At 47.0% G+C, this 19,390-nt stretch overlaps 3 non-coding genes across 3 annotated transcripts; 2 read left to right on the top strand and 1 right to left on the bottom strand.

Moving 5' to 3' along the window:
* The first annotated feature begins 979 nt into the window (after positions 1-979).
* Positions 980-1,051, top strand: trnae-uuc (transfer RNA glutamic acid (anticodon UUC)). The gene has a single exon. It is a non-coding gene; the product is annotated as a tRNA-Glu (tRNA).
* Positions 1,052-5,140: 4,089 nt separating this feature from the next.
* trnaw-cca (transfer RNA tryptophan (anticodon CCA)) lies at positions 5,141-5,212 on the top strand. Its single transcript has one exon. It is a non-coding gene; the product is annotated as a tRNA-Trp (tRNA).
* A 5,817-nt stretch (positions 5,213-11,029) lies between these two features.
* Positions 11,030-11,101, bottom strand: trnae-uuc (transfer RNA glutamic acid (anticodon UUC)). The gene has a single exon. It is a non-coding gene; the product is annotated as a tRNA-Glu (tRNA).
* Positions 11,102-19,390: the final 8,289 nt, after the last annotated feature.

Consider the following 19,390-nt stretch of genomic DNA (forward strand, 5'->3'; position numbering starts at 1 on the left):
GTATGGTATTTTGTAAATTACATTCGTTTGCTGGTTGTTTGTATCGGGTATTTCAGGTTCATTAGCCGCTGTTTAAGTGTGTTGGTAGGTTTGTGGGCTACCATGATGATGAGAGGGTTGAGTTGTCTGGACATCATTTCCCAGATGTCTTTAATGTAAAGTAATGTGGCTAGGGTTTCTGCAGACGTTGTGTCTACTTGTGTCAGTTTGTTGATGTGAAATTGGCACAATGGGTTTATTGGGTAGGCAAAAGTGAGGACTGCAGATGCTGGAAACCAGAGTTTAGAACAGAGTTGTGCTCGAAAAGCACAGCAGGTCAGACAGCTTCCGAGGAGCAGGAAAATCGACGTTTCGGGCAAAAGCCCTTCATCAGGAATAGAGGCAGGACGCTTCCAGGGGTGGCGAGATAAATTGGGGGGTGCTGGGCCAAAGGTAGCAAAGAGTACAATAGGTGAATGGGGTTGGGGACGTAGTTGACAGGTCAGAGAGGAGGGTGGAGCGGATAGGTGGGAAGGGAGATTGACAGGTCCTGAGGACAGCGCTGAGCTGGAAGGTTGGAACTCAGGTAAGGTGGGGGGAGGGGAAATGAGGAAACTGGTGCAGTCCACATTGATGTCCTGAGGTTGAATGTATCCGAGGCAGAAGTTGGGGCGTTCTTCCCCCAGACATCGGGTGGGGAGGGAGGGACGATGGAGGAGGCCCGGGTCCTGCATGCCCCTGGCAGAGTGGGAGGGGTGGTTGAAATGTTGGGCCACAGGGCGATGGGGTTGATTGTTGCGGGTGTCCTGGAAATGCTCCCTCAAACGCTGTGACTTGACTCTGCGACGGGGCTCCAGTCTCCCCAATGTAGAGGAGACCGCATCGGGAGCAATGGATACAAGAAACAACTTTTGTGGAAGCCTTCTAACTACCGTGACCCGTGTTCGATTTCCGGGCAGGGAAGCAATTTTCAGTAGAGCTGTCAAACTTCGCTGCCGTCTCCCTGGTGGTCTAGTGGTTAGGATTCGGCGCTTTCACCGCTGCGGCCTGGGTTTGATTCCCGGTCAGGGAAGCAATTTGCAGTGTGTTTCTCTCCATGCTTCAGGCTCACTGCCTTTATTCCTGACGAAGGACTTATGCCCGAAACGTCGATTTCGAAGCTGCTTGGATGCTGCCTGAATTGGAGTTGCGCAGTTATGTTGTGGCTGCACAGGACATTGGTGAGACCACTGTTAGAATATTGTGTGCAATTCTGGTGTCCCTCCAAGCAGAAGGATATTGTGAAATTTGAAAGGGTTCTGAAGCACCAATGGGTCCACAGAGGGGAAGAGGCCCTTCTGCTGCCCTGAGTGTGGGAAGGCCTTCAGTGATTCCTCTGCCCTGCTGACGGACCAGTTGGTCCACACCGGGGAAGGCTGTTCTCCGGCCCCAAGTGCGAGATGGCCTTCAGCAGTTCTTCCCACCTGTTGAGACACCAGTGGGTCCACACTGAGAGGCCGTTCTTCTGCCCCAACTGCAGGAGGGGCATTGCTCTTTCCTCCGACGTACTGGCCCATTGGTGTATCCAAATGGTAGAGAGGTCGTTCAGTTGCCCTATGTGCAGGAAGGCCTTCAGCAATTCCTCGGCCCTGCTGAGGCACCAGTCTATCCACACCGGGGAGAAGCCGTTCTCCTGCCCCGAATGTGGGAAGGTCTTTACCCACTCCTCCACACTGCTGAATCACCAGATGGACCACACGGGGGTTTAGTGGGGGGGGGGACAGTGGCGGAGGAGGGGAGGCCATTCTGCTGCCCTAAGTGTGGGAAGGCCTTCAGCAATTCCTCCGCCCTGCTGAAGCACCAGTGTGTCCACCCTGGGGAGAGACCCTTCAGCTGGTCCGAGTGTGGGAAGAGGTTCATGTTTTCCTGCAACTTGCGGAAGTACTAGCGGGGGCACCAGCGCTCCCAGCAATCAGATCCCACCAGTGACGCTGCCTTCGGTTACCCCCCAGGACTGAATCTGCTGCCAGTTCTGACAGTGGGTGCAGTGGGAGAGTAGGTGGGCTGTTATTGTTTTCTGCTGGAATGCAATTGCCTCCCCTACACCCCACAAACCCAACCCCAAGGTAGCTCAGGGTTAGCACTGCTGCCTCATGGCACCAGGAACTCAAGAATAATTCCACCCTTGGGGTTCTGTGTGCAATTTATGGAGGGTAGGAAAATGGATCTGAGTGGGTTAGTTTTCGGAAGATCAGTGCAGATGTGTTCGGCTGAAGGACCTGTTTTTCCACATTGTGGGTGTGCTATGATTCTATGAGCTTTGCCTTCAGTGGACACTGTTGCTCATTGAGCCCGGGACTGCACATTGCCAATGAAATGATCCAGAGAAACCTAAGACCGCAAGACCATCGGAGAAGAAGTTTGGCCTTCTCTGCCATTCGTTCGTAACAAAAGTATTGGATGAGATTAGCTACAGTGTGGAAACAGGCCATTTGTCCCAACAAGTCCACACCGACCCTCCGAAGTGTAACCCATCCAGACCCATTTCCCTCTGACTAATGTACCTAACTCTATGGGCAATTAAGCATGGCCAATCCACAAGACCTGCACATCTTTGGTTTATGGAAGAAAACAGGACCACCCAGAGAAAACCCACGCAGACATTGGGAGAATGTGCACACTCCTCACAGACTGCCACCCAAGGCTGGAATAAAACCTGGGTCCCTGGCACTGTGAGGCTGCAGGTGTAACCACTGAGTCACTACATATTGCAACCCGAGGTTGGAAAGCCGGGGGTTGGGAGAATACAGCAAGCCAGGCAGCACCAGGATGTGGAGTAGTCAGCGTTTTGGGTATTAACCCTTCTTCATTACTGAAAGAGTGACTTATCTATGAGAAAAGATTTACATGAATGTTGCTGGGGGTTGGAGGGTTTGAGCTGCAGGGAGCGGCTGAATAACGTGGGGTTGTTTTCACTGGAGCATCGGAGGCAGAGAAGTGACCTAATAGCGGTTACAAAATCATGAGGGGCATGGACAGGGTAATAGACAAGGTCTTTTCCCTGGGCTGGGGGAGTCCAGAACTAGAGGGCATAGGTTTAGGGTGAGAGGCGAAATATATTAAAAGCGACGACATCTTCATGCAGAGGGTGGTACTTATATGAAATCAGCTGCCAGAGTATGTGGGTCAGGTGTTGTCAAATGGGACTAAATTAATATAGGATATCAGGTCAGCATGGACAAGTTGGACCGAAGTGTCTGTTTCCATGCTGTACGTGTCTCTGACTACTGCTCCTGATGTAAGTTTAAAATAGAGTCCAAGTAACTTTGAATACTTCAATCTTGTTGAGCTCACCTACTGAAAAGTTTCAGATTAATCCCTCTGAGAGATACTGTTTAAACATGCTAAGTTGGACAAAGTATCCCATCAAGTTCAACACAAACCCAGAGTTGAAGAAGTCAGAAGTCAGAACACCAAGGGGACAAAAACTGATCACAATATTCCAGGTGCGGCCTCATCAACGTCCTGTATAACTGCAACGTAACTTGCCAACATCTGTCCTCAATTCCCTAACTGATGAAGGCCAGTGTGCTGAAACCTTTCTTCACTACCTTGTGTACCGATGGTGTCAGAGATATTGGACCTACTTTAAACTGATGCAGAATCCAGCTGCTGAGTGCCCAGAAGCAGAGTAGTGCTGAGTGAGTGTGCTGGGCTTTAGATTTTGATACCACCTCCCCACACCTCTAGAGACCTCAGGTCTGTAGCTTGCCTTCTTATCTTTGAGGGTTTTCCACCTGTTTGAAACAGCCTGTCCTGCAATTAACCCCTTTATGCCAAGGCGTTCCTTCTACAGGCAGAATTAATTGTCCTTCTGTCACACAGTTATTAAACACCATTATCTCATCTGTCCAAAGGAACTGCTCATTGTTTTGCCTCCTCCTTCCCAGTGATAGTTAATGTATGTTATTTGTTAACTCCCTTGTAGCAGTTTCTCATTGGCCCTTTCGTTTCTTGGTCCAGAAAGAGTTATTGCTGACTCATGAAGTTTTCAAAGTTCTGGAGTTTACAGGACCACACCACATTCCTCTCTGCCTCCCCCAGGAATAACGATTGCTCCTGAGGTACTCACAGTTCCTGACGTTCCTTGATATCCCCAAATACAATCCATATGTCAGGAAATCACTGGTGCTGCCCTGACATAGATAGTCAATGTTTGAACAGAAGATTATGGGGAGAAAATGCAGAAATCCGAAATGTAAAGAGACTTGGGAGTTCAAGTCCAGGATTTTCTCAAAGTAAACTTGCAGGTTGAGATGCACTTTCCCCTGCAAGTGCCGAATGTGTGACACCAGCCCATTTACCTATTCCCTCCTCGCTATCCAAGGAGCCAAACTTACATTCCAAGTGAAGTGGCCCTTTACCTGCACTTTCCACAACCCAGTCTACTGCATTTGCTGCTCACAATGTTGCCTCATCTACATTGGGGAAAACGAAGCCTTAACTGGGTGACTGCTGCACAGAACATCTACGTTCTGCCTGCAAAAAAGACCCTGAGCTTCCAGTTGCCTGCCAATTCCACACCCCACCCTGTTCCCCGGCCAACATCTCTGTCTCCGGTTTGCTGTTGTGTTCCAGCGAAGCTCAGCACCAGCAGAACGAAGAGCACCGAATATTGCACTTGGGGACCATACATCCCTCTGGTCCCTATATCCAATTCAATCATTCGAGGACCTGAACTCCATAGTATCCTCGTCCCTTCCACACACACCAAGTCTTGTTATCACATAGTCTGTCATTCCACACTACTTCGCCACGAACAGTCTCCATTAACAGTTATTCACCCTCCCACGCAGATCGTTATCAACTTCTTTTTCTGTCCAACAGTTCTTCCCTCGCTTTGGGCTCTGTCCTGATCTCCGCCTTCCTCCCACAATATCTCCTGCATATAAACCGACAATTTCCCAATCACCATCTGTTCTGTGGAAGGGTCACCGGCAACTCCTGTTTTTTGTTCCTGATATACAGCATCCGCAGTTCTTTCAGATTTTTATTGAGAGAGAGTTGGAAATTGTTTCGAGAGACAGAAAGAGAAGGGGGAGAAACAGAACAGACATGAACGTAAAATCATTGTAGTGCGATCACTTCCCTTAAGCATCAACAGAGCGCACAGACCATCCGTGAGCTTGTGGCGCAACGGTAGCGCGACTGACTCCAGATCAGAAGGTTGTGTGTTCAAATCACGTCAGGCTCACTACAATCAATATCGAACATGTCGAATGAAGAAAAGAGTACGTTGTGTTGAAAGTTCTTTGCGGAAACTTTCGATCACACGTGAATCTTTGCTGTCAGTTTGATTTGTGAACACTGTGTCAGGGAGGTGGTGTGCCCATTGTTTGGGTAAATGCTCAGCTCCCCGCAATGTGAGAAGTAAAACACAAACTGTTCATCACGGGATTAAAACACACAGCCGCTTCGTTCAGTTGGTGACAGCGCAGTGTGAATCACATTATACCGATATTTTTACAACATAATCTAGAGATTTCCATCCAGGTTTTAGTCACATCAAACTGCCACGTAATGCTGTCATGGCCTCAGTAAACTATAATAACGTGAAGATCGCTGGGATGATTTTCTACATCCGACTGCAATATAAACACAGATCATTGTTTCCAATTTTGGTGGAACAAAAGACATCATATTGGTGGATAATTACAGTTAGTGCAAACACAGCTAGCCATCGATAAATATTAATCCTGTTCCCTTCAATGGCCAAATTTCAATTCAGAAACCAAGTGCACTCGGCTGCTTGTAACGGAGACAACATGACAAAATGGCTCATAGGAGGAGAAATGGGACATTGAGGAGAAGTGAAATGTTTGCTTTTGGTCACCTCCACAATTGTTAGAAAAACAGGTTGAAAGGATTCTTAAAAGGTGTCTGAAGGAGTGGTGAGGGATAACACTTCAGACAGCGCAAAGTGGAAGACCACTTTCTAGGGGAAGGAAAAGACATTCCTTATTTCTGAAAGAACTGGGAAACAGAAGAGGGAATGAAATCTCACTTGGGAGCTATTTCCTATTTGTTGAGGATGTTGCTTCATCACAGTCTTGGTTTCGAGCATAAGCTCTTCATCAGGAATAAAGGGTGGCCCAAGAGGGCTGAGAGATAAATGGGAAGGAAGTGAGGCTGGAGGGAAGGCAGCTGGGAGTGCAATAGGTTGATGGAGGTAGGGATTGATGGTGATAGGTCAGAGATGAGGGTGGAGCAAATAGGTGAGAAGCAAATTGGACAGGTATGACAGGTCAAGGGGTTGGTGTCGAATTGGAAGGTTGGATCTGGGACAAGGTGGGGGAGAGGAAATAAGGAAACTGATGAAATCTACATTGATACCATGTGGTTGGAGGGTCTGAAAGCAGAAGTTGAGGTGTTTTCCTACAAGTGTCGGGTAGCAAGAGTTTGGCAGTGGAGGAGGCCCAGGACTTGCATGTCCTTGGTGGAATGGGACGGGGAGTTAAAGTGTCCCGCCACAGGGCGGTGTGTCGTTTAGATTTAGATTCCCAGAGTTGTTCCCTGAAATGTTCCGCTAGTTGGCGTCCAGTTTCCTCAATGTGGATGAGACCATATTGCGAGCAATGGACATAATCTTATAAATAGATTGCATAAATCTTAGCTTGCCAGAGTTATTTTCTTTAATTAAATTAAAGAATTTTTTTATTCAATTGGATGACTGCATGAAACGGTTTGTTGGTCAGATTTGAATCATCACACCCAAATGAGACGATGCCATGAATATCAGTGAACTGCTCTTTTTGTTAAAAACCACAAGTTCTTGATTTATTTTCACAACTTACTGGTATTCACACCTGCACATTCAATGTCAAACTCTGACATCAGATATGACATGACACCATTAATTTTGACTTATAATATTCAAACAAACAAATTAATAGCACACAGTGAATCGCAAGTCTGATTAATATGAAATTAAATTTGACCAAAAAAATATAAAATCAAGATGGGAGATAAGAAATGGGGTAAGGGCAGAAGGCAAGAAATGCAGCATCATATAAAGTGCTCCCCCAGAGAGTGCATTTTACCAACTACCACTGCTAAATATAAACACTCTGATATGATCCTCCGGTTTTAATGTAAACCATAGCCCCATACAGTAGGTACCATTAAAATGAGTTAAAAATACAAGCCTTGAGCAAATCCTGCTTCCAGCCTTACCCCGCGCTTCTTGGAGCTTGGAACTTCCTCCAGCTCCGGGGGGTTGTTGAACGCCTGGGCTCCAGCGGCCACGCCTCCACTGAAGAAGCTTTGGGAACCAGATGCACAGAACCTTTGTATATGAAAGCAGCTTACAGAGACATTGAGCAATAGCATCACATGGTTTTTACCCATCGACCTCTGGGTTATCGACCCAGCACACTCACGCAGCACTACTCTACTTCTGTGCTACCAGCAGCTAGATCGTGGATCAGTTTAAAGTAGGTCCTATATCTCTGAGTACATCGGTACACAAGGCAGTGATGAAAGGTTTCACCACACTGGCCTTCATCAGTTAGGGAATTGAGTACAGATGTTGGCAAGTTATGTTGCAGGAATACAGGACGTTGATGAGGCTGCACCTGGAATATTGTGATCAGTTTTGGTCCCCTTGGTGTTCTGACTTCTGACTTCTTCCACTCTGGGTTTGTGTTGAACTTGATGGGATACTTTGTCCAACTCAGCATGTTTAAACAGTATCTCTCAGAGGGATTCATCTGAAACTTTTCAGGAGGTGAGCTCAACAAGATTGAACTATTCAAAGTTACTTGGACTCTATTTTAAACTTACATCAGGACCAGTAGTCAGAGACACGTACAGCAAGGAAACAGACCCTTCGTTCCAACTTGTCCATGCTGACCTGATATCCTAAATTAATCTACTCCCATTTGACAGCACCTGACCCATATACTCTGGCAGCTCATTTCATATATGTACCACCCTCTGCATGAAGAAGTTGTCCCTTTAATATATTTCGCCTCTTACCCTAAACTTATGCCCTCTCGTTCTGGACTCCCCTACCCCAAGGAAAGGACTTTGTCTATTACACTGTCCATGCCCCTCATGATTGTATAACCGGTATTAGGTCACCTCTCTGCCTCCGATGCTCCAGTGAAAACAGCCCCACGCTATTCAGCCTCTCCCTGTAGCTCAAACCCTCCAACCCCCAGCAACATTCCTGTGAATCGTTTCTCATGGAGAAGTCAACGTTTCAGTCCTGAAGAAGGGTTAATACCCAAAATGCTGACTACTCCACATTCTGGTGCTGCCTGGCTTGCTGTATTCTCCTAACCTCCTGCTTGCCAACTTCGGGTTGCAATATGTAGTGGCTCAGTGGTAACCACTGCAGCCTCATAGCACCAGGGGCCCAGGTTTGATTCCAGCCTTGGGTGACTATCTGTGAGGAATTTGCACTTTCTCCCAGAATCTGCGTAGGTTTTCTCTCTGTGATCCTGTTCTCTTCCATAAACCAAAGATGTGCAGGTCATGTAGATGGGCCATGCTTAATTGCCCATAGAGTTAGGTACATTAGTCAGAGGGAAATGGGTCTGGATGGGTGACTCTTCGGGGGGTGGCGGGGGGGGTCGGTGTGGACTTGTTGGGACGAATGACCTGTTTCCGCAGTGTAGCTCATCTCATCCAATACTTTTGTTACTAACGAATGGCAGAGTAGGCCGAATGGCCTAACCTCTTCTCCGATGGTCTTGCGGTCTTCGGTTTCTCTGGATCATTTCATTGGCAATGTGCAGTCCCAGGCTCAATGAGCAGCAGTATCCACTGAAGGCAAAGCTCATAGAATCATAGAACTCCCACAATGTGGAAACAAGTCCTTCAGCCGAACACATCTGCACTGATCTTCAGAAGACTAACCCACTCAGATCCATTTTCCTACCCTCCATAACTTGCACACAGACCCCAAGAATGGAATTATTCCTGGGTTCCTGGTGCCATGAGGCAGTAGTGCTAAACCTGAGCCCCCTGGAGTTGTGATTGTGGGGTGTGGGGGAGGCAATTGCAGTCCAGCAGAAAAGAAAAACAGCCCACCTACTCTCCCACTGCACCCACTGTCAGAACTGGCAGGAGGTTCAGTCCTGGGAGGTGACCGAAGGCAGCGTCACCGGTGGGATCTGATTGCTGGGAGCGCTGGTGCTTCCGCAAGTTGTAGGAAAACATGAACCTCTTCCCACACTCGGGCCAGCTGGAGGGCATCTCCCTGGTGTGGGCACATTGGTGCTTCAGTAGGGTGGAGGAATTGCTGAAGGCCTTCCCGCACTGAGGGCAGCAGAATGGCCTCCCCCCTCCTCCACTGTCTCCCCACCCCCCCAAAACCCCCGTGTGGTCCAGCTGGTGATTCAGCAGTGTGGAGGAGCAGGTAATGACCTTCCCACATTCGGGGCAGGAGAACGGTTTCTCCCCGGTGTGGATGGACTGGTGCCTCAGCAGGGCAGAGGAATTGCTGAAGGCCTTCCTGCACATACGGCAACTGAACGACCTCTCCACCATGTGTACACACCAATGGGCCAGTAGGTCGGAGGAAAGAGCAATGCCCCTCCTGCAGTTGGGGCAGAAGAACGGCCTCTCAGTATGGACCCACTGGTGTCTCAGCAGGTGGGAAGACCTGCTGAAGGCCATCTTGCGCTTGGGGCCGGAGAACAGCCTTCCCCGGTGTGGGCCAACTGGTGCGTCAGCAGGGCAGCAGAATCATTGAAGGCCTTCCCATACTTAGGGCAGCAGAAGGGCCGCTTCCCCTCTGTGGACCTATTGGTGCTTCAGAACCCTTTCAAATTTCACAATATCCTTGTGATAGGAGGGAGACCAGAATTGCACGCAATATTCTAAAAGTGGTCTAACCAATGTCCTGTACAACCACAACATAACTTCCCAACTCCAATACTCAGTCAGAGGATTGGGAAAGCTTTCAAAACCGACAAAAAACAAAGAGGAAAGAATGGAGGTTCAAACCGAATTTTTGAGAGTCAGCTTGAAAGCATCAATGAGAAATCGGCGGAATGGGTTTATTGGGGACACGTTCTCCCTCAATGCACCATATACTTATTTCTCTTGAGCTCTTCGTAGTTTCTCTGTGCTGCAGTATGTAGTGGCTCGTTGAAATAATCTCCTGATGCAGCTTCGTTTGTGGGTGTTGGGATGATTGCTTCTGTGGTTAAGTATTTGGTTTGTGTGTGTTGTTTTTCTGTAGATGCCAGTTTGAAGTTCCCCGTTGACTGTTCGCTCTACTGTGACATCTAAGAATGGCAGTTTATTGTTGTTCTCCTCTTTTTCAAACAAGGAGCCCCCCACAGGCCAGAGTCTCACTACTTGGAACACCAATATACAGACTAGTCCAAGGCCTCCACTGAGGACTAAAACACCAAGTCGAAGATTCATGCCACTCCATTCACTCCATCCAAGAATTCCTGAACACCAAAGACACGAAGATAGAAGAGGATGGAATAATGTTGTCCTTTGACATAACAGCCCTGTTCACATCCATTAACATCAACGTGACCAAAGAAAACTGAAGACACTACTCGAAGAACTAAAGACAAAAACACAGCACCAACTTCATCAGCAAAGATAGCACTGTCAACCTCGTGGTTACCACCCACTTTATATTCAGTAACAAGCCCTACAAATAAATCAACGAAATACCGATGAAACACTTCTGTCATCAAAAAATGAAACAAATTAGAGGAAACGTACAACACCATCAACAATCTCCTTACTGGCATAAAATTCACAAAAGAGGAGAACAACAACAAAGTGCCATTTCTAGATGTCACAGTAGAGTGAACAGTCAATGGTAAAATCAAAACAGCCTCTACAGGAAAACACCACACGCGAACCAAGTATTTCGCTACAGAAGTAATCATCCCTACGCATACAAACAAATCTGAACGAGGGCACTATTTCAACGAAACACGACACACTGTAGCACCCAATCACTACGAAGACAAATAATTAACTGTCCAGCGCTTTTAAGGAGAATGGATAGCCATGCAACAACACTGAAAATTGAATCCCTGACCGGGAATCGAACCCGGGCCGCAGCGGTGAAAACGCCGAATCCTAACCACTAGACCACCAGGGATATGCGGGAGAAGTTTGACAGCTCTCCTGAAAATTGCTTTCCTGCCCGGAAGTCGAACCCGGGTCACGGAAGGAAGAAGGCGAACACCACTGTCATTTCATGTATCCATTGCTCCCGATGCGGTCTCCTCTACATTGGGGAGACTGGAGCCCCGTCGCAGAGTCAAGTCACAGCGTTTGAGGGAACATCTCCAGGACACCCGCAACAATCAACCCCAGCGCCCTGTGGCCCAACATTTTAACCTCCCCTCCCACTCTGCCAGGGACATGCATGTCCTGGGCCTCCTCCATCGCCGCTCCCTCCCCACCCGATGCCTGGAGGAAGAACGTCCCAACTTCTGCCTCGGATACATTCATCCCCAGGACATCAATGTGGTCTGCACCAGTTTCCTCATTTCCCCTCCCCCCACCTTACCTCAGTTCCAACCTTCCAGCTCAGCGCTGTCCTCATGACCTGTCCTACCTGCCAATCTCCCTCCCCACCTATCCGCACCACCCTGCTCTCTGATATGTCACCTCCATCCCCACCCCCATTCACCTATTGTACTTTTTGCTACCTTTGGCCCAGCACACCCCAACCCTAATTTATCTCTCCACCCTGGAGGTGTCCTGCCTCTATTCCTGATGAGGGCTTTTGCCGGAAACATCGATTTTCCTGCTCCTCGGAAGCTGTCTGACCTGCTGTGCTTTTCCAGCACCACTCTGATCTAAACTCTGGTTTCCAGCATCTGCAGTCCTCACTTTTGCCGACCCAATAAACCCAGTGTGCCGATTTCACATCAACAAACTGACACAAGCAGACACAACGTCTGCAGAAACCTTAGCCACATTACTTTACATTAAAGACATCTGGGAAATGATGTCCAGACAACTCAACCCTCTCAGCATCATGGTAGCCCACAAACCTCCCAACACACTTAAACAGCCCCTAATGAACCTGAAATACCCGATACAAACAACCAGCAAACGAATGTAATTTACAAAATACCATACAAGGAAATATATACATGAACTCTGCCACACAGTTCTCTGTAGCAAGAAATGCTGGGATGAGAAAAGGAAGATTTTTTTTAGCCAAAACGAATCGGCACTGACTGGACAGCCATTTAAAATCAACGCTGTCAGTCCAGGATGGAAGACCCGAAGGGATGTACAGTTTTCTTATTTCCTGAAGATTTACAAAGCTGAGACTGGGTTTTGGTGTTTGTTCCCTTTCCACTCCCAAGAGCCGCAGTGGTTGGGGCGGTGAGTTGGGGAAAGTGAAATGTGCCGGTGAGCAGCGTGTGGGGCTATTTCAGCTTCCTCTCCTCTGACAGCGCTGTGACTTGACTCTGATGTTCTCAGGGACACTTACTGAAGCGACACAGTGAAAAAAGTCTCATTCCCGCAGTTCGGGAATTCAAACCGTATGCCGGCTTCAGGACAATGAGAAAGATTAATTGGGGTGTGTGAAGAAGCTGTGAGCTGCATTTCAAACAGGTAGGTGGAGTCAGATGCGTCATCCATTGCGCCCCTGGCACTGTGCGGACCTGACACCGCCATGCTGCAGAGTTCTGACGTTAACACGGACATGCGCAGCAATGGGAACATTCACAAGAGGAACAGCCAAAGATAATCACCGTCACTGCTTCCCTTCCATAATCCCAACTTTGTGAAGCAGTATTTTTCACTGGCAAATAAAACACCTTTGTCCTCAGGTGCCTGCTTAACTTCGATTACGACTTCACGCCCCTCACTGTTCGATCTCATTTCCAAACTCTTGGCTCATCGCCTCAATAGCAGCTCTGTGGGTATCTGCTTGTTCCACCCTGACAGGCAGTGGGCTACAAATTCCCGACCAGTCCCAATGTGATTGAAATACTTCAACCGCTCCACTGATTTGCATCTTTAAAAAAACCGTGGAGCAATCTCCCTTTCTTTTTGACGTCGTTTCTCAACTGTAGTCGGCAGGGTTCACACCTGCGTGGGGAAACCGCAATGGATTTCATGTCCATCGCATTCACCACTCGGCCCATCAATACAGAACCACACTGGCAGCTTCATTTCCCAGATCTCTCTGCCTGTGGAGCTGACAAAAAGTGAATCCTTGCAGAGTTTGTTTGAATTCAATCACTTCTCAGGTTTCGAAAGGGTTAAATATCTGCAAATGGCGAGTCTGCGTGTTTCATCCCGGTAGATGAAATGGACGTTCAGTTAAAAACAAAAACAGAAATTGCAGGAGCAACTCCGCAGGTCAGGCAGCATCCGTGGAAAGGGAAACAGAGCCGACGTTTTGAGTGTGCTACGGTTTTTGTTCAGAACTCAGTCTTTTGCCTCTTCCCGAAGTTGGTCCAGGTCTGTGTCTCAATTGGCGAACACATGGCAAATGCAGTTCCGCAATGTGAAGTTATAGCCTTTGCTGTTTAAAAAAAAAGCAGTGCATTGTTAAAATGATTATATATTGGAATGTGGAGAAAGTGAGGACTAGAGGTGAAAGTCGAAAAATGTGGCACTGGAAAAGCACAACAGGTCAGGCAGCATCTGAGGAACAGGACAGTGAACGTTTCGGGCACAAGTCCTTCATCAGGAATGATGTATGGATGTACTAAGGGGTCTCAGAGTCCCACACCAGTCAATGCCAGCTGTCGGGCAGATGCAGCAGGCAATGAGCAAGGCAAGTGGTATATTACGAAGAGGAATTGAGTTCAGAAGTGGGGTCATTGAACATATTCAAGGCGAAGTTCATCTGAGTTTTGAACAACAAAGAAGTGGATGCTTATAGGGGGAGGTAAGAAAATGGTTTTAAGACCAGTACAGATCAGTCACAGAGTCTGACAGTACTGAACAGACCCTTCATCCAACGAGTCCATGCTGAGTATGTTCTCAAACTAAACTCGTCCCACCTACCAGTGTTTGGCCCATAACCCTTCCAACCTTTCGTATTCATGTACTTATCCAAATGTCTTTTGAACGTCGTAACTGTACGTGTATAAAATCATGAGGGGCATGGATAGGATTAATAAACAAAGTCGTTTCCTGGGGTGGGGGTGTCCAGAAGGAGAGGGCATGGGTTTCGCGTCAGAGGGGAAAGATACAAAAGAGATCTAAGGGGCAACTTTTTGACGCAGAGGATGGTACGTTTATTGAATGATCTGCCAGAGGAAGTGTTGAAGGCTAGTACGATTGCAACATTTAAAAGGCATTTGGGTAGGTGTATGAATAGGAAGGGTTTGGAGGGATATGGGGCCGTGTGCTGTCAGGTGGGACTAGATTGGGTTGTGATAGTTGGTCAGCAAGGACAAGTTGGACCAAACAGTCTGTTTCTATGCTGTACATCTCGACCTCAATGTTCAACATACGCAGTGACCTGGCCTCCACAGTTTTCTGTGACAATGAATTCCATCGATTCACCACTCTCTGGCGAAAGAAGTTTCTCCTAATCTCCATTCTCCCTTTATGCTAAGGCTATGCCCATGGGTATTAGTCTCTCCTCCCAATGAAAACATCTTCCCAATGTCCACTCTGTCCAGGCCGTTCAATGTTCTGTACGTTTCAGTTAGATCTCCCTTGAATGTGGGCCTGTTTATCAGCATGAATCAAACACTTCAGGATGAGGACATCCGTGATTAGACTCAACAAAGTGAGAATGGAGGGTGAGAGTGTGGGATGGAGATTTTCAGCTTTTAGGGAGTAAGGTAGGAAAGAAAGTTTAATATAAATTATAATTGATCAGATGAGCCAATGGGCCAAGGAGTAGTGGATGGAGTTTAATTTAGACAAATATGAGCTGTTGCATTTTGATGAGGCAACTCAGGGCAGGACCTATGCGGTTAATGGTAAATTAATGGAATTCTGTGCTCAAAGAAGCAGTCGAGGCAGCTTCATTAAGACACTGTTGGATGGGTTTTTTTTTTGCGTGGTAAGGGAATTAAGGGAAGTTGGGAGAATGCAATTAGGAGGAGCTGAGACTATTGATCGATCCGCCATGATTGTAATGAATGGCGGAGCAGGGTCGATGGGCCAAATGGCCTACTCCTTCTATTACTTTGAAACGATAACCCTGCGTTTCCCATGGTCAACCCACCTAACCTGCACATCTCTGGACACTAGGCAATTTAGCATAGCCAATCGAAATCAAGAGCAGTGAGCAATGTAGTGATGTGGAAACCAAACACCAGAGAATGAGAGAAAGGGACAAGGAGAATAAATGTACTAGCAATCAAAACTGCATTCTCACCATCACAAAAAATAAAACTAAAAGCTGCATTGTAAAAAAAGCGAATTAATTGACTGCACACATTGAAGAGAATAATTATGATCCGAGACTCCTTACAGAGATATGGCTTCAGAATGACAAGGATTGGATCCGGAATATCGAGGGGAGATGTGGCATTCAAGTCGAGTGAGAGGCTCAGTAAAGGTAGAGGGTGGGCACTGCTAATCAAAGCACTGATAACATGGTAGTCTGGTGTCAGCTCGGATTTCAGGTCCTGATTTCTCTGTCCTCTGATCTCCCTGTTCCCACAGAGTTAAATGTTGTCTGTTCTCAGCTCTGCTCGATTTCTGTTGAAGCTTTGACCCCCTTTTACACCTTCTGGAGCAACAAAATATTCTGAGCCTCCTGGAAATGACACCTTATCTATACCCCTCCTGTTTTTAAAAATCTCGATAAAGTTATCTGTCAACTTGCTCGGCTCTGTTGGAAAAATGTCCCAGCTTCTTCTTCATTCAAACCCTCCATTCCCAGCAACACGCTGGCAAAGTAAGGAATAGGGAATTGCATCAAATCACATAAATGTACTGTCTGAAATAATCTAGCTGTGCTCTGGCCTGAGATATTGAGAGTCCCTGGTGTAAGTAATTACGAATGCAATAATTTTGGTCACAGAATTGAACAATCATTTTGCAACAAAGGGGTCTACATTGATAAGGAGGTAGCGGTCATTTCTAGGGTAAGTGAACAGTTTGTAGATCAGGGAGATGAAGTTCCAGACACTTGTGAAGGGCTAGAATTGAATTTGATAAATAAGACAAAGAACTGTGGATGCTGGAAATCTGAAACAAAAACTGAGAACACTGGAAAAACTCAGCAGGACTGGAAGCATCTGTGGAGAGAAAGCAGAGTTAAAATTTCGAGTCCAACAACTCCTCTTCAGGATTCTGAAATAGTTTAAGCCTGGCAGTAAGTTCAGGTAACCTTTACTGCGACCCAACTTTGTTACAGCTTCAGATCTCCACATCACAAGGCGTACAAAAAGTAGCTTTTCTTAAAAAAAAGCACCTCAAGCTCAAAGTGCGCACACTCACCCCCCACTCCCCCCACCACACTTTCTTTATTATTGGTTCGTTGAGTTGTCCCTTTGTTACTGGATTCTTCGTACAGCCGGTTAAAGCATGCAGCTGGGACGACTGAGTGAATCCTTTCCCGCAACGGTAATTTCCATCACTGAAAAGGACATGAGTGAATCAGATGGTGTTTTGATCTCTAAAAACGGCTTCATCCTTAGATTCTGAAGTCCAGATTACTGACCGAATCCCAATTCTGCCATCTGCCGCGACGGGATTCGAGCTGAGAGTCCCCAGAGCTGGGTTGTTAGCGGCGATCGGCCATCGCTCCTTCCATCCCCCTGCAATGGCACGTGAACGCGCTGGTGCCTCCACAGGTGGGAGGAGCAGGTGAAGCCCTTTTGGAACTGACAGCAGGTGAACGGCCTCTCTCCGGTGTGGACCCACTGGTGGGTCAGCAGTGCAGCTGACTGAGTGAACCCCCTCCCGTACATGGGGCACGTGAATGGCTTCTCTCACTTGTGGACCCACTCGTGCGTCTTCCGATGGCTGATCCGACTGAAGCCCTTCCTGCACACCGAGCAGGTGAATGGCCTCTCCCCGCTGTGAATACATCTGTGGGTTTCCAACACGGATGGGGAAGGGAATCCTTTCCCTCAGTCCCCACATTTCCACAGTTTCCCCATTGGGGGAGCTTTCCTTGTGTTGTTCTGGGTTTGAAATTACAATCAGAACGGGGACATAGTCAATCCCCACCGTCAGTGATGAGACTTTGATTCCCCCAAGCTGAGTAAATGGTGTAAAGCACTTTTCACAGTCAGCGCACTGAATCGCCCTCACTCGGTGTCTCAGTATTCTTCCTGCCACACCAGTGTCTAAAATCTCTCAAGCAAACAAAAGCAACCATGTCTTCTTGATTGGAATGGCTGCTGATATTCAAGTCCCAATGAATCAAGCGGCTCTGTCAGAAGTTGATGTATCATTTGTTTTAAGATTTCTTTCAGCATGTCTTCCTGCAAAAAAAATCACAAAATAAGTGATCATTGGCAGTACACTGAAACGAACATAACATAGGTGGCAGTTCCTGTAGTTTGCCAGATGCCTGCTGATCACATAATACCCAGCACACAGAAACCTGAAATCCCTCATGCAGCCAGATAGGCTCAGGTGTGTTTAGAGGAAAACTTCATTCAAATCTAATCTAATCTTAAACTAAATACGTGTACATATATATATATCAATATGACAATCCTTTCAATGCGGCTCAGTTCCATGTGAAACTACACTTTTAATTGTGAACATGAGGAAAAAAGCAATCATTTTCCAGGGTGCAAACTGCATATGTGACAAACTGAGGGAATACACAAGGAAAATACCTAAAAGGGAGATAGAAAGTATTTGAGCACCTTTACAGAATCTGCTCCATCTCTGGATTCACTCCAGTTGCTCCAAGTAAACCTCCCTGGAGGGTCAAGCAGCCCTGCATCGGGAAGCACTGGGATGGTCAACGACGACCAGTTTACATGGAGAACACATCTCCACATTAAACAGCCTCGAGGCAAACTTCCCTTCCTTCCACTTAAAGTTCAAGACCCCTCAAAGCGAAATTCCCCAGGTAAGTTTGGAAGAATTTCTTCCAGGTGTTCACTAATCATTTCTATGAGCACTTTGTTAAAGTTTGAATATTGTGAGTTTTGAAAATTAGTGATTCTGAGCGAAATCACAGTTCGAAAAACAGAATGTGGGAATTTGGACAGAGTTTATATTTGCACATCGACGATATGTCGGCACAACAGCATATGACACGACAGCAGAGAAGATCTTTTGACGTCATTCTCAAACGTGCCTGACACACACCAGATGAAAAGCTAAATACTTCTCTGTAAATACAGCCGAGCAATGCAGGAGAATGGCACAACGCGTGCTTATTGGGATCATAACCCAAAAGAGAGACCATTCTCTCCTATTCATTCAACGTCATCTTTAGCAGCTTTCCCGTGTAACAGCGCTCTGTTCTGCACCTTGCCTTCTCATCTGCTTCCCAAAAAAGCTTCGACATAAATATTTCACAATGATATACTGGCCCAATGTGCACAGTTGAGGTGAAAACCTCTGAGGGGTCTCCTGTTCTCTGTATCCTATGTTGAGGAGGGCAATGCTTGTCACTGGCCACTCGGGTGTCAGAGAAAAGTTTCGAAACAGTGGAGGGAGCCCGGTTCCTGAGGACGGGACAAACAGCAGCAGGGAGACAGAATGAGAAGCAGCTGTTCTGGAAACTCTTCGTCACTTGCAATTCTTCGAGCAATGTCAAATGTATTTCACACTAAGCAAGTCTCAGATGGCTCAAGAAGTGTGTGGTGGGGAAATAGCCGCTCTTTGGCTTGTTGGTCTAGGGGCATGATTCTCAGGGAGAGTCTTTAACTGTACAGACTTGTGCGCAGTCCTAGATTCAACTCCCAAAACAGGCTGCGTCTCTTAACTTGATTTGTGCAAAAATGGCCCATTAATTTTCTCAAAAAGCACCTTCGTGAAACGAGGTTTGGCTGCCAGGAATACGAATGGGGCAGAAAACAGGGAAGTGAAATGTTTGGAGATCGCGTTGAATAGGTTGACGTGAGTGGTGGGGTGTTTGAGGGATGTCAGCGATGAGGGTCGATTGGAAATTTGGGACAGCTCTCTTCGGAATACAGAAGTTTGAATCTGACACGATTGAAGCTTTTCAAGTCATGCAAAGTCTAGACAGAGTAAGTAATGTAGTCAAAATGTTCCCACGCCTGAGAGGATCGACAACGATTCGGCAGAGTTTTAAAGTCATGAGGAAAAGAACCAAAAGTGACATTAGGAAGAATGCTTTCGTACAGGGAGTGGTTGGGGTCAGTAAACCCCTAACTGACACTGACAAAGAGGCAGATTTATTACACGCAAACGGGAATTCGGTGATCATGTTTAAAGTAACAATGTGCAGAATTACATGGCGAAGGCAAGAGAATGATACGAATAGAGACCCACGTTTACTTTCGGTGTC

Source organism: Chiloscyllium punctatum, chromosome 36 (assembly GCF_047496795.1).
Source record: "Chiloscyllium punctatum isolate Juve2018m chromosome 36, sChiPun1.3, whole genome shotgun sequence".
NCBI lineage: Eukaryota > Metazoa > Chordata > Chondrichthyes > Orectolobiformes > Hemiscylliidae > Chiloscyllium > Chiloscyllium punctatum.